The sequence below is a fragment of the Halichoeres trimaculatus genome, unplaced genomic scaffold (genome assembly GCF_033239565.1).
Source record: "Halichoeres trimaculatus isolate MK-OKI-2021-1 unplaced genomic scaffold, fHalTri1.1 fHalTri1_scaffold_19, whole genome shotgun sequence".
NCBI classification, from domain to species: Eukaryota; Metazoa; Chordata; class Actinopteri; order Labriformes; family Labridae; genus Halichoeres; species Halichoeres trimaculatus.
Genome location: NW_027437197.1, coordinates 1,668,439 through 1,696,205, shown reverse-complemented (window position 1 = coordinate 1,696,205; position 27,767 = coordinate 1,668,439). Strand labels below are relative to the sequence as shown.

General features: G+C 41.4%; 1 long non-coding RNA gene across 1 annotated transcript; it reads left to right on the top strand.

The window, feature by feature from the left end:
• Position 1: 1 nt before the first annotated feature.
• Positions 2-27,767, top strand: LOC141808413 (uncharacterized). Its single transcript, XR_012599901.1, has 3 exons — positions 2-95; positions 996-1,091; positions 27,683-27,767. It is a non-coding gene; the product is annotated as an uncharacterized LOC141808413 (long non-coding RNA).

Below are 27,767 nucleotides of genomic sequence, written 5' to 3'. Positions count from 1 at the left end.
AGAAGTTATCTCTACCATAAGCTCACATTCTGAGCGGTTGAAGATGGTTAAAAAAAGTAAAACTGCAGTTTATTTCGAGCCGTGCGTCGAAGCAGGTGAGTATTATTAGCAAAATGCTTTGACATTGTTTAGAGTTAGGTAGTTTTACTGCTGTAAAATCAAAATTTAAGGTGTTTAAATATCAAAACAAACAAAAAACTCGTGTTTTTCACTTTAATTTGGCTGCCTTTATTGCAGCATATTTAAATACTGTATTAAATATCTTATCTTTTAAGATAAGATAAGATAAGACATACTTTATTAATCCCCGGAGGGAAATTCAAGTTGTTTGGGCTCTCTTCTTTGCATGGAGTTTATTGTGAATTACAAATGAAGCAGTTAATTGTATAGGGAAACATGTTTTCTTACTGTACACAAACACTTAGAAGCTTAAATCTTTGTATGGATAAGTATGAATTATTTTTATTACATAAAAACCTTGTGTTTATGTAGTTTACATATGTACAACTTCCATTTTCTTTGACATTAGTATTATCAAAGTGGCATACTCAATGTTGGCAGTAAAAAGCTTCTTAATCCCTGATATTTTTGCACAGAAGTGTGAATGTGTGGAGCAAAAGTGTCTCATGAATCATAGTTTCTAATTTCTAAATATTTTAATTTACAAATTCTCAAAGATATTAAAGAAAACTGATGAGGAGTCTGCGTCAAATGACAAAAATATATGCTTTAAAAAGTTAGACATTAATTTTAACCTTATTTGACATACTTGTATAATAATACAAAGGAAAATTAAGGGTAAAATAACTTGATTCAGTCATGAAAATGTAAGTATTTGTTTTCAGAAGCACTTTTTTTCAATAAGCTCGCCGATATGCGTGTTTAATTCAGCCTCCAATAAACTTCTTCCTGCCTTATTTTGCATGATGACAATGACACAGCTGTGCCTGATTCCCTTCTCCACTTTTTCCTTTTTTTGTTTTTACTCCTTGAAGCACCTGGTATGCACAAAGCTGCAGATGCTCATTTACTGCTGCAGGGAGGAGTGGTCCCAGACATCCCCAGCGTGAAATCAAGCAACACAAGGAAAGGTCAGTTTAGAAAAGGGCACGATATTTGACATGAGGGGCGTGATGTTTGCAGCAGACTTTGTATCAGAAAGCAGGTTTCACCACTAACATCTTAAAATAATGCATACTTCAGACATGAAGCAACACGTTGGCTGCAGTTTGGAGGCTAACATGTACTATGGATATTACAGAAACAGATTACATGATCAAAAAGCCAGGCATTAATGGGACATTAACTATTTAATGTGAAATTTCTCTTTCATGAGCGTTGCAGCCAAAGCAAACAAAATTTGTACTTGTTGCTCATTGTGTGTTTAGATTATTAATCTCATTGCTAAGGCAGCAAAACACAATTTTCCAAAGTAATCAGCCCTTTTTTACGACATGCTGTAATCTTAAAGAAAATATTTTGCACACTTTTTTCCCTGTGATCAGTCATTGTTCTCTATTTGTTGCTAATGATGCCATTTTCTCTTACTTTTGCATTTTTATTTGGTAAAATGATGCAATTATTGAAGAATTTAGAAGCGCAGAATGAAGATGTTGATTGTGCGTTGAGTTACTGTGACTGTATCTATCGATATGTTATCTTCTCTGTGTGTTTTCTGCATGGAGGACATTAGGGATACCTATCACCCTGCGCCTCCGTCTCTTTAATAACCACATTCAGAGTGCCTGCAGTGCTGTTGTTTAGAGCAGATTAATGGTGGTTGCACGGTTGTGAAAAATATCGACTGCATTCTCCTGATTGCTTCCCTTGATAACACCGTAAACCAATTCAGAGACATTCAAAGTTGTCTGAGGCGCAGCACGTAATGAGAAACCTCTTTGTTCTTCAGAACAGTGTGTGTTTTAGAAACATGTGTTTTAGAGCCTAATCAATATCAGAAATGAGGAGAGAAAAAAGTGAAGGTCTTGAAACTTTAAACTTTGCAACTTTTCAAAGCGTAATTATAGTGTACAAATAGGATTTTACCCAAAGCAGTGTGCATGTTGTTTCTTCACGCCTTGAAGGACGTTTCAAAGGTTTGGCCGAGGCTGAAACCACAGGGGGACAGCTGGTTAGCGTAGGAAAGTGTTAGTGAGGAGTTCATGTGTGCAGCTCTCCCTTACTGCTGTCAGCTATGCTATATGGGTGCTCTGTGAAGTAGGGGATAAGCAATCTGCTCTAATAAGGAGAGTGAATAAAGTTAAAAGTGTTGTGTTGTCGATGTGTTTCTGTAGAGACTTATTTTCACTGCAGTCTGGGCAGATAGTAGACATAGTAATGGGCATTTGGCTACAATTATTTCTATTCAAACTTTTTTGAAACTTCATTACTGGAAAACATTTCCAGATTCAGGTTTTAGATCTTTAATTGAAAGAAATTCAAAATGAATCACGCTCTTACGTAAAATTGGACGTTTCAGCCGTAGACATCTCGTCTTTAATCCCCGTTTTCCTGAATTTAAAGGTACGAATATCCTGCAGTCTGGGTTTTATCCAACAGATACTTTTCTGCATCAAACTCACGGTTTATTAAGTTTGGAAACATCCGTGCACACTTTTCCTAAATTGGTCTGTTAATCATCAGCTGGTGTCAAACATATCGCCACTTTTTATTCAATGGTTGAACATTTTTGCACATTTTTGTTGCGTAACAAGGAGAAATTACAAAGAAATATAAAGAAATATATGTCTTGTGCTAATGAAATTACACTGATTTTGATCACGCTCATATATCTGACATTCTGCTGTTGGCAGTGTTTAGAAAAAGCTTTTAGATTTCTACAACTTGGAGAAATAAAACCAAGCTGTCACAGACTTAATGGACTCTGGTGTATTTTTATGTTATTGGAGCATTTTAAAGAGTTTTTCCTTTTTGATTAAAACACAAAGACTGATCAGTGTCTGCAAACCTTTGGTGTGTTGAGAGCAGGATGTAAACTTGTTGGAAGTTAATTATTTCAGCCTTTAACAAGAAAAATAAACATAAAATAAAAGTGTTACAAAAAATATCATTATTCAGTTGAAAATAATACACCACTGTTGGAGCTGTTTGTTTATTTTTGTATTTTGTGGTTTGTTTACTTCAGGATTTGATGAGTAGTATTAGTTAGACTTATCCACATTTTTCTATTTTATAATGTAAGTTAGATTTTTCAGGCACACTTTATGTATTTTGTTAGTTATTTGGAGATGTTTTGTATATTTATTATTGTTATTATTGTTATTATTATTATTATTATTATTATTATTATTATTATTATTATTATTATTATTATTATTATTATTATTATTATTATTATTGAAGCAGTAATGTGGCGAAGGTGAGCACGCACCGGGGTGGGTTTATGGTTTTTTGCCAGCATGAGAGAGGCAGTTAGTTTGATATTTTGAGTTTTCTCTGAAGGTTTTTTTTTGTAGACAAATGGTCACTACAACCACTGTTTTTTTTAAAGACTGAAGTAAAATATCTGCTTTTCTCCGGATTTAACTCTTTTAGGATTTTGGGGGTGCCGATTCGATTCAAATCACGATTCTTGGATATTTCAGAGAGTTTTTGCTTTTTTAACACCAGATATATGAAAAAGTTAAATGATAATGATGATATCAACAGACTTTATCAGGAGCCATATTTTCCCATTAAATTGCACGTCACATGTGGGTTTGTTTTTCTAAATTATTCAGTGGATCTGACGTGTCGTTACCAGATCGTCGAAGAAAACATTTCGCCCTCTGTTGGAGAAAAGCGGTATTTTTTTTCTAAGTATCTTAAAAACAGGGTGTCCGCGGGGTCTTAAAAAGTATTAAAAGTTGATAAATCAATCGTAGGAAAATTAAGACCTTTAAAAAGTATTAAAAAGTCTTAATCCTGATGTTATGAGGTATGAAATTGTATTGGTGTTCAAGCTTTGACTCCAAACGTATCCCTGAATATTTATTTTCCTCCTTGCGACTGTTACAAACTAACCTGACTGATTGACGCGGTTAGACGATCATTCTGCTCGTCACACTCATCACAGACCAGCGTTTGTTTGTTTTGGAGCAAATTTTCTTTGTTCAAATCAACTTTTTACTGGAAACGTGAAATGGAACAGAAATGGAAACTGAAATGTGACAACAAGCAAAGTTGTAATTTTGTGAGGCGCGGGCTAACCGTAGCGCTAGCAGCCCAACACATCTGTAGGCTAATGTGACAACAAACTCAGTTTGTTCAGTAGTTTAGTAGCCGTCCATGTATCGCTGATAGAAAGCAAATAACACAATCTCAGGTGCATGTCCTAAATTTTGACAATGATGAAATAAATTCTTGTTTTTTTTCTGCAGGTTGGTCTTAAATAACAGCTGTTACTTTTTGTGGTAACAGGAATGTCAATTAACCTTCCTTTAGTTTCATTTATTCTTTCAAGCTTTATTCCTGCTCAGTTTATAATAATTTATGTTAAAATGCAAACTACAACTGTCAAAGATTGGTTGCTAACAACAGCTTAAAGTCGCGATAAGGTCTTCAGACTTTTTGAAAGGTTTTTAAAAAGTCTTAAAAGGTATTGAATTTAACCTCAGGATATCCGCATATACCCTGAAAAATAAAGACTACAATAAAGAATTTAAAAATAAAAAAAAGGATATTTGAACAAAAAAATGTGATTGGAAGATTATATGACAAAAAACTCCTGATGCTTGTGTGAATCGTTTTTTTCTCCCACCTTTAATAACGTGTAATATTAATCGAGAACATTTAACCTGAGCTGTTAAAGTAAAATAAAGTAACTCTGATGTAGAAACTGACTTTTTAGCAGTCATTGTTAAGTTTCCCATTTTTTTTAATTAATCTCTTTCTCTAACTTGAAGCAAAATTATCATAGAGTGATTTAAATAAATTAAACTCTGTGTTAAATCGCTCGATGCACAAAAATCTCGTTCTGTAGTGCAAAAAAATCCAGATTTTTTTTCACATTAGCTCTAAAATAAACAGTTAAAAGCTCCTTGCTTTATTTCCTAGAAAACTACTCCTAAACTTTAAACACGCAAAACATTTTATCTGCAAATTTCTCTTCAAGGCACCAAAACCTACTTGTTTAACTTCTCCTCCTTTGTTTTTATCTTTTATTGGAGTAGATGAAATCATCTGAAATAGAGTTATTTTTAATTCTTTAATTCTTTAAACTTTTTTTCTTCTTTGTTTCATAAAAAAAAAACAGACTTTATCATCTTCTGGCTGTTTTAAGCTCAGTCTAGTTTTAGTTTCCCGTCTCCGTACGCTGAGCACATTTCCCTCTCCTGCTCCCACAGCGTTACAGATTTGTAGATATTTCTCCCTCTGTCTGATTTCCAATAATAGCCAGACATTGTTGAAATAAGCGCTCGCATGAAGTAACAATTTTACAAGAATGTAGCTGGTCTAGTGATATTTTTGACCAGGAACGGCTTTGATCTGGGACTTAAACACTCTGTTTGATACGGCTTTCAGATGAACCGTGGTCTGAACCTCACTCTCCGCCTCCCAAAATGGCATCGGGTAGTGATGAGCCTTCTCATATCTCTTTCATGGCTTACAGTGTAAACACGCCACACTGTTTTTATTCCTTAAGAAAATCACAGACACAGAATCAAACTGTCTTCAGTCAACATTTAGATTCCTAATGCGCCGCGCGAAATGGAGCCGCAGAGGAGGAGACTTCTTTCATTAGACACTTCACTGAGGCTCTGAAGTTTGCTCCTTCCATCTGAGATGACTTTAAAAGAGAAACAATGCCTCTGCCTATTGGGGTCTTTGGAGATTTTCCCTCTCATCACGTATTAATGAAAGAGGTGGCATGTATGGAGCTGCAGAGCGAAGCAGGAAAACCTGGAGGAGAGCGTGCTGAGGAGAGCTGCCTTCATGTGCACGCCTGTTCGACGGGCTGAGCTGTGTTTATCTGAAGCTTTGTGCTGGAGAAATCTCTAACTTTGCTGCTTTCTTTGACGAGGTGTTTCCAGGAGCGGCCTGTAGAGGGCACACTTCACCTGGGATGCTTCAGGGCTGCACCTTTCCCCGTCTCTCCCTCCTTCACACACACACATAAACAATATTCATCAGAGTATAATCATCTTATATCAGGCGCAGAGACAGAATGAATTAGAGGTGAGTTCATGCCAGTTATTCTGATGAATGCGCCGCACATCACTTCCCCACGTTGGCCTCCATTTCTCCTTTAATGAGACAGGCCCATCAAGACGGAGCGGGAGCTTTTTGATATCCTCAGAGGGGCACGGCGCTCGCGAACATTAACGCTCATAATTCACAGCAAATCAAGCAAAGATCTGCTTGGAACAGAGGATCACACCAATTACCAGTTGTTTATTGTTTGCTATTGTTGTGTTTACCGCAGTCTAATCATATTTGTAGGTCAGCCACAGCGCTACATCAGCTCCAAGTGGAGGAGCGCGTTTGAAGCCTTTCATTTGGTTGTGCCATATTAGCTGCACCGAGCAGCCCCCGACATCACGCTGCCTTCGCTTTCAAGATAAAACAGAACAAGCATTACATCACTTTCTAAATAACGCCACGAATTAAGGAGATTGCTGGTAAATTGGTCACCTTAAAGAGAGGAGGAAAAGAAAAACAAGGCCCATTAAGGAGAGCGTGTTTCATGTATTAATGCACCGTCAGATAATCATCGTTTCCATAATCACTCCTACATGGGAACCAGTTTGTTGGGTTCAGCTGATGTTGTTTGGCCAGACAAAGCGCCCTCTTTCCCCGCTCCTCGCCCCTCCTGTGGACCGGCGAGGAGCACGAAGGAGAGAGGAGGATGGAAATCAGCGAGGCCTTCATTATACCAAGGTCATTACAGCTGCCTTTTATCCTCCTCTGTACTTATAGGAGGTAAGAGAATCCTGTTCTCCATCACCCAAGGCCTCACCTTTGAACGTGCACACACACTCACACACACTCACACACACACATGCATCAGTTTCTCTTTCATTTGGCCTCCTTGAATTTCATCATTCATTTTTACATAACATTAGCGTGTGAGTGGACGGCGTGCCGGCGTGAAGAGGGCGGCTGTTACTTCAGGAAGAGACTGAATAATGCACGCCAAGAGGCAGAGGAAGCCGGCAACAGCACACACCATCGCCTCCTTCACACACCTTAACACACCTTCACACACACACACACACACAGAGGAACAGATCATACAGCTCTCTGGGTCTTCAGCCCTGACTCCAGCAGGTAAACTGGGACGTAGGTGAGCCGGACCAACGATTAGAGACAGAAACGCTTTGATTTGTAAAGACAGGCTCTCCAAAAACCGGAGGATCTGTAGATCAGAGAGGGATGTTGATAAAACCTGAGATACTTTATCACTTTTATGCACAAGAAAAAGAAATACTTTGAGTTTCTAGCAGAGGAATTTGGAAAGATTTGTTAAAATCAGAAAAGAAGTGAAGGTCACCACGAAGAGACGCCAAAAATCTCTGCACATTCAGAGTTTTTATTTCAAGAAGCAACACAGGAAAGTTGAGTATCAATTAGTTATAAGTCTCAATTATTATAAATATTAGTCATAAAAAATTAAATAGTTATTTTTTCCTATTAAATGTGTTTTCTCTGTTTTTACAGACCCTGATTGTAACGTCATTCAACCTGCAAACGGTGTTTTTAAAGCATCAGAAAGCGGTTTGCTTTGCCGTTAAATGACAGAAACTTTAACAATAACATGAGAAGATGAGAGGAAAAAACTTAAAATGAAGTTTAGTGCAAACTTGGTCAGATAAAACAAAAACACCTGGATCATTTCCGCATGTTTATCATATCTCCAACTTTTCTCAAGTTTATTTATAAATCACATTTCAGCATGGCAATTCAAAGCGCTTTACAGGCAGAACAAATCAAAAGAAAACAAATTAAGATTCAATTAAAAAGCAGATTAAAATTAAAAAGATATAATAAAACAATAAAAAACAAAATAAAATAGATTTTAAAACAATTTTTTAAAATAGATTTTAAGATAAAAGTGGCAGTGCAGAGTCACAGAGATAGATATTAAAATAAATTGTTAAATGCAGCTGTAAAAAGGTGAGTCTTCAACCTGGATTTTAATGAACTCAGAGTATTTTCTGGCAGCTTGTTCCAGATATTTGGAGCATAGAAGCTGAAAGCAGACCTGATCCAGAAGACCCAAGTGGTCTCGATGGTTCATACGGGATCAGAAGATACCAACAGGAGTGTTTTAAACTCTATCCTCTGACAAACAGGAAGCCAGTGTAAAGACCTCAGACCTGGACTGATGTGATCCACTTTCTTGGTCTTCATGAGGACTCGAGCAGCAGCGTTCTGACTGATTTTTTAGGGAGACCTGTAAAGATGCTGTTACAGTAATCAGGTCTACTGAAGATAAAAGCATGGACCAGTTTTTCCAGGTCCTGCTGACTCATCAGTCCTTTAATCCTGGACACATTCTTAAAGTGATAGTAGGCCGACTTTGTCAGGGAGGGGTTAGAATAATTGTCCAATAGTTAGCGATGACGGTTGAATAGTATCTGTTTTCTTTTTTTTTCTGAAACTTTTTTTTATTATTGAAATTTCAATTTTATAAACAAAAATGTTAGAATAAAATGAAACAAATAGAAAGTAGACCACCTCAGCAAAATACATCTTTTTGCCCAGAAACAAAAGAATTATGGACAGAGATGTAGAGTCAGAGTCAGAGAAATTGTCTGGAAAAAAGAGGAAGTCAATGAAAACTGTTTTCCATGTGGTCACATGACCAAAACAAGTTAGAGATAAATGTGGTTTTATGTGTGTTACAATTACTACAGAGATTGGAGGTGTCAGGAAACGTACGAACAGGTGTGTCGTAGGATTGGGAAAAGAAAAAATTCTGTTCATGAATAGAAACTGAGGTGCATTTAGGAAAAACCTGCTGCAGATCTCGTCCCAGTCTTCAGGATTAAACGTCACCTCCAGATCAGGCTCGGTCAAAGCTGAAGAATCAGAATAAAGCAGTAAAAATGGATCCTTTAGGAGATTTTTCCAGCTCTAATCTGTGGATCTCGTCTGCCCTCAATAGACTCTATGAAGTGACGAATCTGGAGATACCTCTAATATTAAAATCAGCCCTGATTGTTCAAAGATCAGATATTATTTCTGAGTGAAATCTCTGTCTCTGGACTTGATGTCGTCATCACTAAAGGAAAATGATATGTAGTTGAGCTGTTTTTGAGTTATACTGTTTGTCCCTTTGTGCAACGACCCACAGTCATTATCAGAGTCATTAACAAACGTCACAGGAAAGTCAACAAACGATCAGTCAGGATTTTTCTATTAACAGTTTTGTGTTTGTTTCATAATTCAAAAAATCAAAAAGTTCATGTCTCTTATCTTATCTGTAACATGTACTTTATCTTATCTACTCTTTCCATTTCTATTTGCTCTAACTGCTGTAGATATTACAGCTTCCACTCGACAGTGTTGACACCTTTTTATTGACGATGTTTATGTTTATACTTTTATACTGGTGTTTTTATATTTATATAAGATGTCGACCGATATGGGTTTTTTGGGGGCCGGTGCCGATGCCGATGCTTTCCAAATTTGGACAGCCGATGCCGATATGCATAGCCGATTTTTCCAATTTGATATTCAGGCCGATTGTTAAATAAATATATATTTATCACATTTTTGTGAAACGCAGCAATTTCTGAGCAACTAAAGGAAATCTATGACAACAAGTCGTGTCCAGTCCTCTGAACATTTATTCAGCTTTCAAAACAATGAAATATTTTGTCTGAGTAAACACACAATGTAACAAGCAGTAGTGAACATTCACACTCTTCTTAAAATGTCAAAAAAGAAATTTAAACTTATTAATATAATTTGAACAAAAGTATGTAATGTATCCAAGTGGTTCCACAAGTTTGAGATGCTCATCTTTTTTGTGCCTGATCAAAAATTGCGTCATTTTATACAACAGATCAAAAATCTAAAACTAGGGAAACTAATTTCATTCCACCTCATGTTTTACACGCGTGAAATGACAATAAAGCTCCTTGAATCCTTGAATCCTTAAGGGGTTAATCAGCTCCTGGTTGACAGTTTTCTTAGAGCATCTTAAAGCACTTTTTATTTGCAGTTAGCAATCAAAAAACTTTCATAACAAGACAAAAACAATCAGAATAATCTGAGACAGCATGAGCACAAGTTTGAGGTGAAAATACAAACTGAAAATAATGTTGAAAGCAAACTATGTGAGGTAAAACAGGCTCATATTGATCATACAGATAGATATAATATCAAACTAACTTTGCACAGATATTAAATGGATCTGTCACTCTTCATATCTGTAAATAATCAGTGAATAGTCGGCGTATTTCTGGTTGAAATGTCCGTCTCTAGCCTCGATGGAGTCATCAGGAAACTAACTTGTAGGTGATCTGGTTTTGGGTTGGACTGTCTGGTCCCTGTACTTTAAGCTTTAACGTCTTCAGTTCTTCCCTCCCTCTTTGGATCGACAGAGGATTCGAGAGCGTCACTTTTATGCGTCTTAGCAGCAGAAATAAAAAGCGTTTCTATGAAGAAATTTGGGAAATCTTGAAGGAAAAGTTGCTGTGGTTAAAAAGTGTGCTCCTGAGCTCTCAGCTCCTGCAGGACCAGGATCAGATCTGCTCAGTTTGAGACTCACAAAAACCAAAATGCACTATCTTTGGACGTACTGGGTCAGAGTTTAGTTAAATACATCCTAGATTTAATGAGCTAAACGAGCTAATGTTTCATTTTCATACACTTGTTTTAACACTTTGTCAGGAAATGAAGAGTTTCTGATGAAATGACTTGGAAAGAGCAGATTTAAACTCATTTTATTGGGTATTTATTTTTAACTCAGCCCAATTAAATGAGGTTGATCAGGAAGAAAACATCCTTTTCCATATTTTTTGTATTTCTCAGATCGGACAGCTGAAGAGACAAACTCACATCCACGTGAGGTGAGCTGTTATTCTGCAGAATCCAGCTTTGATTTTCAGTGTAAAAACTTTAATTTAAAGTCATATATCTGTCAGAAAATGAAGAAAACGTGAGCAAAGTCTCCTTTTTCCTGCTCCCTTACAGCTGATAGATTTTTTTATCGACTGAATTTGTAAAGTGGGATCAGAAACAAAGCACCCAAGGTTACCCTGCTTTAAGTTTGTGTAATTAGGACGTTAGTTTCAAAGTCAGCCAATGCAACAAATTGGAGCACAGAGTGAAATAATCCCTCTCCAGATTTAACGTTAATAATTTTAACGAGCGAGTTAAAACGCTGGGTCTCCATCAGAGAGAAATAAACGATCTTAAGGAGAGGGAGAGCGTCTCCTCCGTCCGTCTCAGCGGCTGTGTCTGATTTGAAACCTGCATTGATCTGATACCACCAAGAACTGGCTGTGTGTGAGTGTGTGTGAGTGTGTGTGAGTGTGTGTAGGCTGGTGGCTCCAGTCCAGGTGGAGGGGAAATGTATTCAGAGTTATGTGCTGTCCATTGATAGTCATACAAACTGTAATATCCCTCTGAAGCCCGGCTCAGCGCCTGCCAAAACACGTTGGCCCGCTCCGCCGCTGCTGCTGACATCATTTCATCTTCAGGAGGAGCTTCAGTTTCTGTCCCAAATCCTTGATCTGCTTCACCTTCCAGGATGAGCCTGGCTGTCCCACATCCAAAACAAACACACTCATTATTATGACACACACACACGTTAAACGCTGTGTCCTCATCTGGTCTGCATGGGAACTGACGACAGGCCAGGAGATATCCGCTTTCATGCTCATAAATACGCGAGCAAATGTTCATCTTATTGAGCTCTGGACGGACTCTGTCCTCACAAACAATAGCTGCTCTGTTTCTGTTCGAGCGCAGAGAAGCTCCTCTCAGATTGGAGACGACAGAAGAGCTCGGGAGACGGCGCTGGAAAACGATGAACACCAGGCACCTGATCGGACAGGATCAATGAAAAGCAATTAGATGATAAGTCTGTGGCAGAGGCCCAGACCTTCACGAGGAAGGAAGGAGGGAGGAAGGAGGAATCTAGGAAGCTAACCCCGCTCAGTGTTTACATGTGTTTGTCTCGCCTCCTCGTGTGATTTCCCTAACATCTACTGTCATAAAGACGTGTGATTATTAAGGGAGCAGGTTTTTCACAGCGGGGAGAAAAGGGGCTGAGCCACAACAGGTTGGGCCTCCCTTTGTGTCTTTGTTTCAGCAAATCCATATTCATGCTCCCAATAAGCACGGGATAGCTCGCACATTTGTTTGTTTGTGTTGCATACATTAGCAGAAGCTCTTTCTTTGAATCACACTTTTAATGCAAACAGGGGGCAAGTGCTAATAGCGCAGAAAGGCTCGGTGTGGAAGAGGTGATGGAGCGGTGCCTTGTTATTCCTGTAGCATCCCTGCGAGAGGTTATAAGCTCTCGTAGCAGGCCGGCTATTAAGCTAAACCAGGCCGCGCTGCGTTCTGTGTGGGCTGAAAACACAAGTCCTGACCATTAGCGTAGCATCTGTGCCTGAACTACAAAAGCTCATGAGAGTTTCTCTTTCAATTTGTGGGAGTAATGATGACACAAGGAATCAGGCAGTGCTCAGTGCGGCTTTGTTAGTTTATACTAATGTTTCACTGTGCTGCATCTGTGGCCCTTAAAGCAAACCGAGGTGTAAATGTTTATTTCACAGTGAAGTGTCTCTGTGTGTGTGCAGGGTCTGTGCACGTGCTCCGTCCTGACACTAGATGGCTGTGTGTGCTGCGTCTGCGTCCCTCACGCTGCCCTGGAAATGCAACGCCGAGCTCACATTTCTGCTCCTAATGCTTTGAGACACTCGGGTTATGAAAACACACAGATACACAGACGCAGCACACAACTCCAGGTTTTGATGTGTGAATTTGCCAACCTTTCATTCTGTTTGAAGAAGTCATGAACAAGGGATTCGATATACTGTCATCGCAAGAAGTCAGGCAGGGATCCGACTCGCTGAGGTGAAAGTGCAAGTGAGTAGGTTTAAAAATAAACTCTACGCCGTGTCAATCCTCATCTATATCCCACAAATCTAGAGATTTTGTTTGTGTGAGGGGAACTTCAAGAAATCTGACAGATTTCAAAACAAGTCAAAGGTGTCACAAAGAGCGCCCGACACGTTATTTATCATAATCAGAGCCGCTGCGCTTTTACATCGCTGCATCTGCTGCATCTGCTGCGTGTGTTTGCAGTGAGAGGCTATTTGTAGTTTCATTAAGTGCAGTAAACGCGACCACATACAGCCCATGGTCGCCGTATCGACTTTGAAGATTGCCTTTCTTCTTCGTCTTCTTCTCTCTTCAGAGGCCGGAGCTCCCAAACCGCACCGCCGGCCGCTTCGTGGTGGCCTTTTATTATGATGTCAGCACTTCGCTTAAAGAGCATTCAATATCTCCAGGACGACCGTTGGTGGAGCATCAATAGGATAACACACACACACAGACAGAGGACGGCTATTCCTCATCGGCGGTCAGTTCATTTACTCATTGATTTATCGGCGGCTGACACAGTAATGGGATTAAGCAGCCGCGATTATCAGCAACAAACAGGTTGTTTGTTTTTCCTGCATCTGTCTGCTCCTGCATCTGAGTTTCACACACTCACACACATTCTGCAAAATAAGAAATCCCCCAAAGTTGTGTGAGGATGATGCAGTTTCTGATTTGACCCTCAGCTGCTCCTGAGGCTAAAGAATCGCTAATACAGGATGGAGAAACAAATGAGCCAAGCAGAAAGCTACGGGCTCTGCTTTATTAAAGGAAGGTGATGCAGAAAACAAGCCCAGCTTTGTGAGACACTCGTAGCCACATAAATCAGGGTGTGATTACTCCAGGAGCTGCAGTTATTGGGTGCTAACACTGCTGCGCTGGCTCTTTAACGTTATTAACACTCTTAATAGTGAGCGACAGCTGCTAACAGGAGCAGAAACAGCAGCTGCAGCAACAGGAAACTCAAAAACACCACTCCAAGATTTAAAGTGATACTCCAGGATGGAACAAGTTGGGTCCTATCACAAGGTTTAGGGCAGAAATTACCCCTACAGCAGTGTTTTTGTGCAGCAGAAGCCCAGAGCGCTCGCACCAAACACCCCCTCCCTGCTCCTCTGCTGGTTTCCTCTGCACTCAGACGGGGCCATATTTTACTTGACCAAAAACACAGATAAACGGACTCCCACGGAAAAAATCTGATATCGGTCTGCATTCACGCTTTATTTAGAGAATTTTCAGCGTGTTACTAATAAATAATTATTACTAATAAAAACGTCCTGGGTAAGTTTGCCAGCCTGGATAAACTGACACGTGCATGTTTGTTTTCCTCCTCTCTTTCAACCAAAGAGGCTGAATGAGAAGATGGCTCACTACGTCTATCTTTCCTAACATCGGGGTGCATAGTTTCTATAGCGGATTTATAGCGGAGTGAGCATCTGTCAAAAATGTGATCTTTGGGGTGAAGACGGGGCTGCTCGCGCGTACACACGGAGAGAGCTGAAGCGAGCGTCCTGAGGGGTAAGGAGGAAACACACGCTAATATGAGTGATGGCACCAAAGATACGGTTCTTAAGCCGCCTGCCACAGTCCCAGTGTGGGAATATTTAGTTTTTATCAGAATGAACAAAGTGTGAGCTCATGAACACCAACCAGCTGATATGTGGCATTTGTTTGAAAATAGTGGCGACGAAGAAGAAGAAGGGGAGGTGCAGCGGAGCCTTGTTCTTTGACAATCCGCTCTTACTGAGGCTTTTGGTCGGCAAAGTAAATAGAAATAAAAGCTCCAAATGGTGGCGCTCAAAGACAGCTACATTACCAAAGAAATGCAGCCCTTCAATACGGTTAAAGCCAGAAATGTTAAAAATGTTTGACAGACAGTACGGATTGACTGGGAAAAAGGACATGTTACAAACAATTCAGGAACTGTATAAACTCCCTTTTATTTAGGCTAGAGTTTTTATTGTCGTTTTTGTTTTTGGAGTTTCGTTTTTTCTTTAGAGATAGGGTCTATGTTTTATTGTTTTTTATGAGTATTAATTATTTTCATTGACATGTATTTTTTTCTAAAAGAGAGTCCATTTCATTTTTATTGTATATTTTTCTCTTTCTTGTTTGTTAAATTCATTATATTTTTTGTTTAATTTATTTTATTGAAAAGATCCTGACCTTTTAATTACAGTTAAATACTCTTAAGAAATTAAAGTTTCTTGTTTTTGATATGGTGTGCTCACTTTATTATCCCATTTATCATAATTACACCAATGAAAAAATGAAAAAAAATCAAAAAAATATTGACAATAATGTCGTTTATTGGCAATAATATTTTGGAAAATTATCGTCCAGCAAAATTTGTTATCGTGACAGGCCTAACTAGAGCCTTATTTAGTGTGAAAGTAACGCGCTGAAAATTCTCTAAATAAATCGTGAATGCAGACAGATATCAGATTTTTTCAGTGGGAGTCCGTTTATTTGTGTTTTTGGTCAAGTAAAAAATGGCCCCGTCTGAGTGCAGAGGAAACCAGCAGAGGAGCAGGGAGGGGGTGTTTGGTGTGAGCGCTCTGGGCTTCTGCTGCACAAAAACACTGCTGTTGGGGTAATTTCTGCCCTAAACCTTGTGATAGGACCCAACTTGTTCCATCCCGGAGAATCTCTTTTAAGATGAGGCGCTGGATGCTTTGTCTGCAGCGTGAGAGCGTGCACACCTCCACGTCTCCATCTCCTCCTGCATCTCCTGCTCTGTAATTCATGCAAAATGAAATAAAAAGAAGCTCCTTAGCAGTATGCAGATTTCTTTATGCAAAGCAGCATTACCTATGGTGCACGGACGGCAGCTAACGCCTTTGATCAGTCGCTCTGACATCCTCTAACTACGGAGAAGAAAAGAACTTAAAAATTGTAAAGGCTCTTAATTGAAGTGAACATAAAAGAAGATACATGGTGTTAATTGGTATACGCTAAGAATAATCCAGACCTTGGAGACCACTGTCCCTTACCGGCCCCCCTGCCAAAGTGTCAGGATTTACATCTTTAATTCAAGATTTCCCCACATTAATTACCTCGCAGGCAGCGAAATGCGGATCACTTCATTTTAAAGTATAATAAACATCCAAATAGTCCCCTCCTCCTCCTCCTCCTCTTCCTCTCCTCCTCCTCCTCCCTGCTCATCCATGAATTTCAATTTTTGTTGGTGTGCAAAAGCCTGTTTGGACTTTTTTAAGGAGGTAACACACAACCTGAGGAGACAAAACACAGCCAAAGAAAGCAGCAGATGGATTTATTTATGTGCCATAATTCTGGAAATGCAACTAATTTGTGTGTGTGTGTGTGTTCAATGTGTGTGTGTGTGTGAAGCAATTGGAGCACCAGGCCTGGCTCTGACCTTTGATTATGAGAGGAATACAGCCGTGCTCATATCCCAGGCCTCTCCGTCCCCCCTCCACATGATGAATGGGACACTCCGAGCTGCACGACACACACACACACCTGTACGCACATGCTCACACAGAGAAATGCTGACAGACAAATGACACACTGATGGAAAGTGAAGCACTTTAAAGTCCTTAAATGCCACTCTCACACACACACACACTCTCACACACACCTCTCCGTCTCTTTAAAGCACGTTTAACTCTGCACTGCCCTTCAAACCGAGCGGCTAACCGAAGCTTTTATCCCGTGAGCAGGTTCACGTATGGATTTATCGGCAGGAGCAGAAACACACACATTACGCCTCATTGAAACACTTTCAAACACACCCCACTGTGGTTCACATTACGTGCTTTATTAAGCAACAATAAGCAGTTTATGTAAACACAGTTCAAACGCGAGCTGCTCCTGTACGCCTTAAAAAAAAATCCCCCTCTCTGTTTATGAAGCTGTTTTATTTTTGGGGTTTGTTGTAATTTATTGGCTCAAAGTGCACGGTACAGTGTTAAAACTGATTTGATACAGAAACCTGCAGGGACATATTAATTAAAATAGCAATCTAATTAGCATTCCACTGTGACCTAAAAGTTGAATATTATTAGAGCTGCATCCGTCGGCTGTGATGAAAAGCGCTAACATGACAGTGAAATTGAAATTCAAAGAGCTGGAGATAATGTACACACAGATCAAAAGAACAAACGGTGGGGAGAAAAATAACACACCAAGAAGTTTTACATTTCCACACATGGGGGAAAAGCAGTACACACACACAGATACACACACACACACAGATACACACTCTGTTTCATCCAGACGTCTACCACACACAGAAACCAGATCAGCTAACACCTGAATGCTCACTCTCCAAATCTGTGGTTAGTTTAATTTTCAGAAAAGGACGAAAACAAAGAGACGAGCTTAAAACAAAAAACAGTAACACATGGACGCATTCAAATATGATGAAAACACAACTTTATTTTTATTATTTTCCCTTTTTGAGAACGTTTGGAGCCTGTTCCCGACCAAGGGGAAACATCTGGTTCAGAAAAATGAAGCCTATACAGAAGTACGGTGGCCTGCAGGTGTCAGACAATTTGCAAAAGCCACAACACGAATGCAACAGCAGAAACACAACAGAAGTTAAAAGAAGTTGGTTATCCTAACAGACACAGGAAGGTTGTAGGTAATCATATTTATATTTCTTAATTTAAAACTTGTCAACTTATCTTTAGCTTAATTAACCAACAACGTTAGCATCAAAGCTATATTTACCAAAGCTGGAGGTAAAAAAGAAAACAATCATTTTCTTACTTTCACATCTTTTCCTTTATTATCTTGAAACAGGCTGTCACACTTTTTGGCTCCCTTCTGTTGGGGTGCCAGACTAAACTGATCTGACCCCAGTAGGTGGAGCTAGAAACACTGCAGTCCATTGATTGGTGGAAAGAACGGTCACTTCCTGTGTGACAGCAGCTGCTGTATTTCTCCTGGTGGCTCACAGCTCTCTTGCTCTTTGTTTGCTGTGTCAAGTTTTTCTTCTTCGTTGGATTAAGGTGCGGGGTACACTGTGTCACGCTATTACATAACTTGCACAGCTATCAGCATCTAGCTTACATGCCGCCTACCACCAGGGGGCATTGGTTGGCTGTGGAAACCATAGCCTGTATAAAACATGGACGTAGTCTCGCCGACTGTTCTCACCCATCTGTTTCTGAAACGAAAAATGAAGCAGATCGGCTATAGCGGCCATATTGGTAGTGGCAAAGGCTTAGCGTAAAGCTATAGGACGCCTGTTGGTCACGTGACCCTCAGCTGTGCTTCTTATCGGGGGAGCTCGCTATCTTAATATCAACGGCCGAGTTAGAGTCATAGACCGGAGGTTGCCGCTTGGTGGAAACCATAGACTGTAAAAAAAATGGACGCCATCTTGCTCAGCTTGAAGTGAGGTCTCCACAAAAGCTGCTCCCCCTGGTGGCTGGCTGCAGTATAGGTAAAAAAAAATCCATCTCCCCAGTCATTCCAGATGGGCTGTGGTCATACTTTAAAAAAATTAATACTCCTGGTAGAAACGTTTCTCACGTCTGATTGTTGTGGTGGTTTGAAGATATCATTTGGCTGCTTTGTATACAGGTCCTCATTTTTCTGAAAAGTTTCGTTGTCATTAGTTATACGAGGTTAAAAACAAGGCTGTACGTCATGTTTAACAATGATTGAGAGATGCAGTTCTTGCATATTTTTTTCGGGGATTGTAAAATATGTCTGGAGGTAGAGTCAGGAAGTGATTAGACTCTCAAAAGAAAAAAAACATATATATTATATTTGTCACCCAGCTCCAGTCAGATTCTCCCAGAATCCCTCACACTCTCCTGAGCAGACTCTGGCTGCCAATGGCTGCGCCTGTGACGGAGGAATTTTGGCTTCAAAACCGTACAATGGGAAATAGGGGAGCCTTACTGTCCACTCTATATACCGGGGGTGGCCAACCTGCGGCTCATGAGCCACTTGCGGCTCTTTGTCTTTTGGTGTGAGGCTCTTTGATCCATTATTATCCAATTATTGATATATTGATGTTGTGATCAGTATTGATCAATACTTGGGTGATGCAAATGTTACTTAAGTTTAATTTTCTTTTCTTTACATTGCACATGTTCTCAAAGCTATCTAGATGGATGGATGGAACTTTGTCTTTTCTGCTCTAAAAACAGAACCTCGTCTTTGACACGGCTCCAGGTACGAACTGAAAAATGCTTACGAACGGAATAAATGTCACATCAAAATTTGGAAGTGTATTGATTTTCATCTTATGTCTTTTTGTTTATGTGTGAAATGAAGTGTGTGTGTGATGTGGCTCTTTGTAGTACCACGGTAGTTTTTGTGGCTCTTGGTCTCTGACTGGTTGGCCACCCCTGCTGTATACAGTCTATACCCAAACTAAACACAAACAGGATCAGGCTGAACCGATCAGTACCAAAGCGTACTGATCTAAATGGTCTGCTTGATGGAAATGGGGCTTAAGTAGTTTTTACTCCTGTATGCTGCAGAGTAGGGATATCAGTGGCCCTCAGAGCTGGATTGGTATTGGTGGGAAAGGGCTGTCCCATGGTGCTGATCCAGGGAACCAGCTCTACGCCTTTTTTTTAAGCTGCGATCTTGGCTACTTGATTCAAAATGTTACTTCTGATGCACTTTCTTTGTTTTTTGTTGCATTTCCACTTCACAGGGTAAATTTGACATTAAATAGTAATTTCTGTGCATTTTGAAGCACAATTTTAATATTTTCAGTAATTCCACATTCTCAAAGCCTCAGTATCAGTATCGGTATTGGGACCAGAAAAGTTGGATCGGTGCATCCCTGTGAAGGGATAATAATAATAATAATAATAATAATAATTTTTATTTGTATAGCACTTTTAAAAACATAGTTTACAAAGTGCTTTTTGAGCACAGAATAATAAAACACAAACAATGAGCACAATAAAGTAAAAACAAAAACAAACAAAAACAAACAAACAAAAAACAATAACAAAACAAAAAACAATAACAAAACAAAAAATAAAAATAAAAAAACAAACAGAAAACAAAAAAAAAAAAAAAAAAAAAAAAACAAGAAACAAACAAAACAAAACAAAACTGAAACAAACAAACAAAAAAAACAAACAAAACAAAAAAAAACAAGAAATCAACAAAACAAACAAAAAAACAACAAAAAACAAACACAAACAAAAACAAACAAACAGAAAACAAACAAACAAAAACAAAAAACAAACAAGAAACACGAAATAAACAAAATAAAACAAAACAAAAAACAAAAAAAAACAAGTAACAAACAAAAACAAAACAAAAATCAACCCCCCCCCCCCCTCCAAAAAAAGATAAATGCACATATTGCCTGTTTTACACACTGATCTGTTTAACATACACAGTTTACTAAGATCCATATTTATTGATCACATTTATCAATATTTTAATGCAACGCTCCACTTCCTGCAGGAAGTATCAAAGCTGTGTCTTCACACATCCTGGCTGAGCCCAGGTCAGAGGTGGTAACCTTTTTATTCTGCCCTTCGTCGCTGCTTGAGCCCAATCAGCAGCTCTGCACACTCACAGCGGGTGAAGTTTTCCTCCAGTGAAGCAGGAGGAAGCAGCGTATAGGTTTAGGTTTCTGGATTATCGACACTTCACTGGAGCTGACGTGTTTCATCACTGCTCTCAGTCTCTGGGCAGCTGCTTGACCTGCATCGTGTGTACGTCGAGCCGTGTACAGGTCAGGACGATCAGAGGTCAGCGCTCTCCTCTCTGCTCGGCGTTACTTCTCTTTAACCTTCAGGGCTTCTCTGTTTCCTCTGCATCCCTTCAGGGACGGACGCTGCATATTCCTCCTCCTCCTCCTCCTCGGGTAAAAGCCTCCACACTTCTCCTGCCGTTCTACAAGTGGGTGTGTTAGCATGTGTCCCTGCAGTGGGCCGACGCGCCAGCCAGGCTCTGATAATTATTCATTAGTATTCATTAGTGTGAGGTGCTGGCCGGTGCGGGGCTCATGTCGAATCAGTGTTTTGACGAGGCCTCGGCCCGGCGCGGGTCAGCGAAGAGCCAGTAATTAGGCCCACCAGTCAGGAGGCATTTCTCCTCAGCGCGAGGCGTGAGGGCGAGGGGGGGGATGCAAACGCCAGGAGAGCGGCTGCAGAGGAGGGAGGGAGGGGCAGCTTTTCTAACACCTCGGCCTCCATCGGTGGCGTGGAGCACCTTGACCTCTCTCCGTCACTCACTCTGGGTGTCTGCTTTCTCCCCTTTCTCTTCAAAGCTGCTCTAATTTGTTTGTTTCCTGTTGGTCTTTGTTGCACATGTTTATTTATGGCTCTTCGCATGTCGCAGGCCTGATAATAACAGCAGTTATTATCGCTTAGAGACGTAATCGTGTAACGGTTAACATGACGGAGTGGTCGCCTCCCAGGGATGCGGTTAGCGTTGTAAATGTGAGCAAGGCCTAACCGGATTAATCTAATCTGAAGATAATTACAGCGGCTGGAACAAAGCTGGACCAGATTTATCAAACCGCTTCCCGTGAGCTCGGGGAGGCGGGGGACGTTTCTGCGAGTCGGACGGTGCAGCTCGAAGCCGCCTGATGCTGAGGAGGCTTCAGCGGTGGAGAGACGACAACAGTTTACCTGAAATTACAACAAAAAGAAAGACACGACCTCCTTCTCTTCTCCTCTTCTTCCTGGTTTCTCACGTGGGACGAGGAGGAGGAGGAGGAGGAGGTGCCTTGCATCACCCTGTGTATCCTGACATGATTCCAGATTAGACAAATTCCCCAAACTACAAGCTGATGGCGTGACACCCTCCCTTCCTTTCTTTCTCTCCTCACCTCCTCCCCTCCTCCTCTCTCCTCTCCCGGTCTCAGGCGTGCACGCTCCTCTCCTTCAGATTTATGACACCGCCGTATAGGTGCACTTGACAGCTCTCAGATTGGCGCTGCAGAAGAGGGAGATCCCAAAGTGAGGTGGGTTAGCTGGGTAAATCTATCAGGGGTCCGTTCTGGAGGAGGAGGAGGAGGATGAAGAGTGTGTGTGTGTGTGCGTGTGTGTGCGTGTGTGTGTGTGTGTGTGTGTGAGGGGAGGGAGGGAGAACCGAGGGAGAGGAGGAGAGGCCCCGCTGAGCACATAAAGCCTCCACGCTGAGCACAAGCGCGGCTGGCTGACAGTTGTGCTCAGCCTTCACTGTAATAATGAATAAAAGGAAACTCCCTGCAGATTACACATCTTCCGTGTTTTGACATTGACCTTAATACATAATTTAAACACAAAGCCTGAAGAGTGTGTAACGAGATAAGAGAGGACCAGAGGATAGAGGGAAGATGCCCGGCCTCAAACACGCAGGCCAGAAAAACCCTGAGCTGTAATGACTCTAATACGGCGCCCGAGAGGAAACGAGTGCTGCACGTTTATTCCTGAAACGCTTTCAGGGAGAGGGCTGGAAGACGTGTGTGTGTGTGTGTGTGTGTGTGTGTGTGTGTGTGTGTGTGTGAGAGAAATGCAGTGTTTATCCAATCCCCAGAGGGAGGAGAAGGTAGTGTACACACCTCAGTCGAATAGTAATGTGTGTGTGTGTGTGTGTGAAACCTGAAAAGAAGTATTTGTCACTGTCAGTGTCACTCCTTGACTCCTGATAGTGTGAGTGTGTGTGTGTGTGTGTGTGTGTGTGTGTGAGAGTGTTTTCCTCGGGGCGTGTGAGCGTTGTGATGTGTGTGGCGACTGTTTACAGCTGAGCCAGCGCTCTCTCAGGTTATGTCACTCCAGCTGAGGTCACGGTGTCACACGCGCTGACAGGAAGTGCTTTCTTTTGACAAACTCTCCGAGCAGAAAAACAGCAGACTGCTGCTTTAGAGGAAGGTGTCCACTGCATCCATTAAGGACTCTGCTCCAGTCAGGGTTTAACAGGGGGCGGGAACCGCCAGAGGCCTGACTGTACCACGTTACCACGGTACTCCAGTCTGTGTCAGTCTGAGCGAGGGTTTAAAACAATCAATAATCTGTCGAGGATTGGGATTAGTCAGGATATTTAACTTTTTTTGTAAAGCAAATTTTTTACTTTAGACGAACATAAAGCGTTACCTTGCTGTTACACTGATGGATAGAGCACTTTTTGGTTACTACATCTGATCAAAAATATGTCAAACTGATTAAAACCTGGTTGGTTTGACTCTGCAGTTTATAAAATAAAACTAATTCTTCCTTCTTTGGTTTTGGTGGTTTCTGATCCTAGTGCTCAAAATCAAAAAGGAAAAAAAGAAAAAGAATTTTTTAAATTAATTTATTATTTATTTTTTAAATCATTTATTTTTTGAATCAATTTAAAAAATATATATATTTGTTTTTTTTCTGTAACATCTACGGATATTTACATGTGCAGTACAAAAAAAAAATGCAGGATATAAATTCCACATACCTATGCAGAATTTGTGCACAAATATGAGTACACATTAGAATAAATAAATGAAATCAATAAAAATAAATAAATAATACAAGATATAATAATAATAAAAATGATAATAAATAGAATTGTATATTTGAAATTTAAACAAAAATATAAGTAATAATAATGTTAGTAAAACAAAAAATCAAATTATACATAAATAAATAAAAAAAATCAATTAATCCAAGAGATTAAGCAATAAATAAATATAAATAATACGATTTAATAATGAAAAAAATAATAATTAATAGAACTAAAATTGATAATAAAATAAATAAAATAATAATTATGGTACTGAAAAATAAATGAATAAATAAATAAATAAATTGATTAATCCAATAAATAAATAAATAAATCATTAATAAAAAAGAAAAAAAAGAAAAAAACAGCGACCCAGAATAAAACCCACCCATTCCCTGCATCCAGAACTCTAGCTTTAAAAAAATAGTTTATTAATTTAATTTTTATGTATTAATTTATATTTATTTATATTTTTTGGATGGAATATAAAAGGATTAAATATTAAAGAGACTTAATACCCCACGCATTTAAAAAATTGAGGATAAAGGGTTAAAAAGAGTTGACGTTAAAGGGTTAATGACAACACTTTTACGCCTTAAACTATGCAGATATTTTTCACAGAGATACAGACACAGGGGCCGGTGCTCTAAAAACCACCACCGCCATAACTTTGATCTATTTGGTTTAAGTTTTGTGACAAAAACTTCCTATTTACCAAAAATTAACGTCATCGTCTGTGGTTAACGTCTACAAACATCATCTTTTTAAGATCGCCCAAAACTCTCCATCTGGTGAAGAAACGTCCTCTGTGTGTGCTGAGTTTCCCTTTCAGATTTCTGTATTTGCAGTTTGTGGATGAGTGTGTTGTTCTCTTTCTGCTGTGTGTGTGTGTGTGTTTCATGCATTAACAATCATTACAACCCAATTAAAGGCTGATTACGTCACGGTGGCCTGCTAGGTGCTGTGAAACACAGATGCAGATATTAAATATGAATTACAGAGGCTGCAGCACACACACACACACACACACACACACACACACACACACACACACACACACACTCACACACACACTCCTCCCTCCTCTCCCCCTCCTCTCAAACCCTTTCGTCTCCAGCTCCTCAAAGACACACGGCTCTGTAATTGAAGCAGCGTGTCGAAGCGTCTTCCTGTCCGCGTGTAACCCTCTGATTCTCGCTCTTCTCATTAGTGTCATAATTACCGGTGGTTGGAGCGCGCCGGCCTGAGCGGGCCCCTCGGCGAGAGCTGAGGTGAGAGTGCGGGCCCGCGGCGCTCTCAGTCGGAGGCTTCAGCCTGACCTCCAACCCAGTAGGGGGCAGTGGAGACGCACTGAAGCCAAGCGTGGTGTCCGCTGCTGAGGTCTTTTTGAGACTACGGAGCGTGCTGCTGTGCATGGAAACAAGCCGCCGTGAGGAGGATGCTGATTGGTCGATTAATGAAACATGAAGATTTTCTGATGCTGCCTTCTCTCCTGTTTTATCAGCTTCCTGTTCCTTCATGCGGTGACTCCACACACCTGTCAGTGCGTCCTCGGGCCTTGGCCTCCGCCTGTGTCTCCAGGCTTTGGGCGCTCTTCAGGGGATTTGCTTGGCTGCAGCCTAACCAGTCCTGAACAGCCTCCAACTGGTCCAGCTGGGTTGGACATCCAGTAAATGTGTGTGTGAGTGTGTGTGTGAGGGGATTTGTGCCATCATGGCTCAGTTAGCGCATGGAGCCTCAGCCATGACGGCGGTGGCAGTCGCACTTTGGTGCTCTGCCATCCGGCTTTCCTCCAAGGGCCGTGTCAAGACAGAGACAGAGAGTGTGTGTTGCTCCTGGTGTGGATGCATGTGTGTGTGAGTGTGTGTGTGTGTGTGAATGTGCTGGGCGATGCAGGGCGGTGCTCTACTTCTGCAGCAGTAATCTAATGAGCCTGTAAACACACTCATTTGACATCATTAATTGGAGGGAGATCAGAGATCCGAGACGTGTGTGTGTGTGTGTGTGTGTGTGTGTGTGTGTGTGTGTGTGTATACGTGTGTGTGTGTGTGTGTGTGTGGTAGTTGGAGGGTTCTCCCATCAGAGCGGGTTCTCCCAGATCAAAGATTTAGAGTGTGAAATCCTTGATTATGCGACAGAGAGACACATTAGAGGCAGTTTTCTGCCAAGCTGAGCGAGCAGCGGAGAGTTCGGCCGGTGCCAGCAGCAGGCCTTGATTTCAGCAGCGAGGAGAGCTAAACAACACACACACTCACACACACACACACACTCACTTCACCCTCTGTTTGTCCATTTAACCACAAGTGGACAAATTAAGGCTGGAAGACGAGGAGTCGTCTCCTCCAGATTATTGATCGTGAAGCATTTCTGCGTCAGCTGGCGGAGAAAAGTTTGAGTCCTCTGAGTGTCTGACGGGTCGGCGCTAATTGTGCCTCCGTTCGGCTTCACTCGCACTCGTCAGCTGGATCTAAGCTAGGGGGGAACAGTGACGGAGAAGTCGTCCTCTTCTCCGGTCCGGTCCTTAATGATCTATCTGCCTACCACCCGCACAATGGCCCACACCGCCGCTCGCTTTCATTTACAGAGCGCCACTCTCTGAACTCCCCTCATCAGCCCTTTGTTCCTGGCTGTTTCATGTTTTTTGGAGGGGAGTTGAACGGCGGCGCTGTGTACGGGATACTTCTGAGTGAGTGCTTGAGAGAGACAGCTAGTGAAGGAATTTTTCCAGTGCAATACATTATGAAGATTTCACTTTCTGCCTTTGATTCTGCTCTGACAGTTGTCCTTCAGCCCTCCTTTAAAGTCCCGCTTTCAGTCCCTAATGGCTGTCATGTCGCTGCGCTCTCTGGACTCTTACTCAAAGTGTCATTGGCATAATGGTCGGCAGCCGTTGGCCTCTTTTGATCATCCATGCTGTGTGCGGGAGCAACTGGAGCCGAAACAGCGAGGTGTGTGTGTGTGTGTGTGTGTGTGTGTGTGTGTGCAATACTCGCACCTCTGCTCAAGCTGCCACTCCAAGGCAAAGCTCCACGACCGGAAATCTAAAATTCACTTTCAAATAGTTTTCCTCCTGTTCTTGGTGCCTAATAGCCAAGCTGTGGAAAGTGTGTGTGCATGTGTGTGTGTGTGTGTGTGTGTGTGTGTGTACTCATTAAAGGGATAGCGCAGGTTTCTCCTGTATCAGCATCTCAGCCCAGTTTGGCTCTCCCTCAACGGTTATGAGCTCCACAAAGGGATGAAGGAAAGGCCGTGAGGGAGAGGAATCCAGGAGAGCGCAGACCTGTGTGTGTGTGTGTGAGGGTGTGTGTGTGTGTGTGTGTGTGTGTGTGTGTGTGTGTGTTTGACGGTGAGCCGAGGCCTTGGACGCTCAGAGCCAAACAGCACCCAAGTTCAAACACCTCGTCCTGCGTGTGGACGTATCAAGCCCTTCCAAGATAAATCCTCACTCGCGCGGCCAGAAAGACACATCTGAGCGCGGCGAGCGTGGCGAGCGCGGCCAGGAAGCGTCCGGAGGAGCCAGCAGAGACGTGTGTGTTCACAGGATCACATTATGTTCAAACATCCTGGGCTGAAACTCTGCGCTCAGATCCAAGCAGGGTCTCCTTTCCAGGATTAGCGTCGTCTCATTCTCTGCCTGACTCACCTGCCCGCCCCCAGCCGCTCCAGGTGCTGAGTCCAGGTGCTGAGTCCAGGTGCTGAGTCCAGGTGCTGAGTCCAGGGCCTACGGCGCTGACGCTGACGCCATCCAGAGCGTGAGGCCAGAGAGCTGCCGCCGCGGGGCTGCTGCACCTTCAGTTTCCAGCTTTGATCCCATTCGCTCAGACTAAAGAACTCGCCGTTGACCTTAGTAACAGTTTTTATTTGTGCGCCTGTGCTAGCGCAGCTTTTGGCGACAAACACACCTTTAACACACACAGCGTGACATGTGTCAAATGTTCGTTCGCTTCACCTGCGACATGTCAGTCAGGAAAAGTGCTGTCAGGATGTACTTAAATGAAAACCAACGTAGCGTTAAACTCAAACGTGCAAAACTAGTTCAGTGTTTAACCACATGAGCTTAAAGCACAAGGAGAAAACAGCAGAGACAGAAAACAGGAAGTCTCACAACAGTTGCTAGCTCTGTTAGCTAGCACATGTTGTTGTGAGGAAACCAGAGCAGAGAAGATTAGCCTGCTAATAACCAAAATGCTCCTGTTAGGTTTTGTGGAAGGTGAAGGCGTCAGAGCTGATGGCGTTTGTTGAGCTGGAGTACAAGCCACCGCCACGGAGAACAACATCTACGA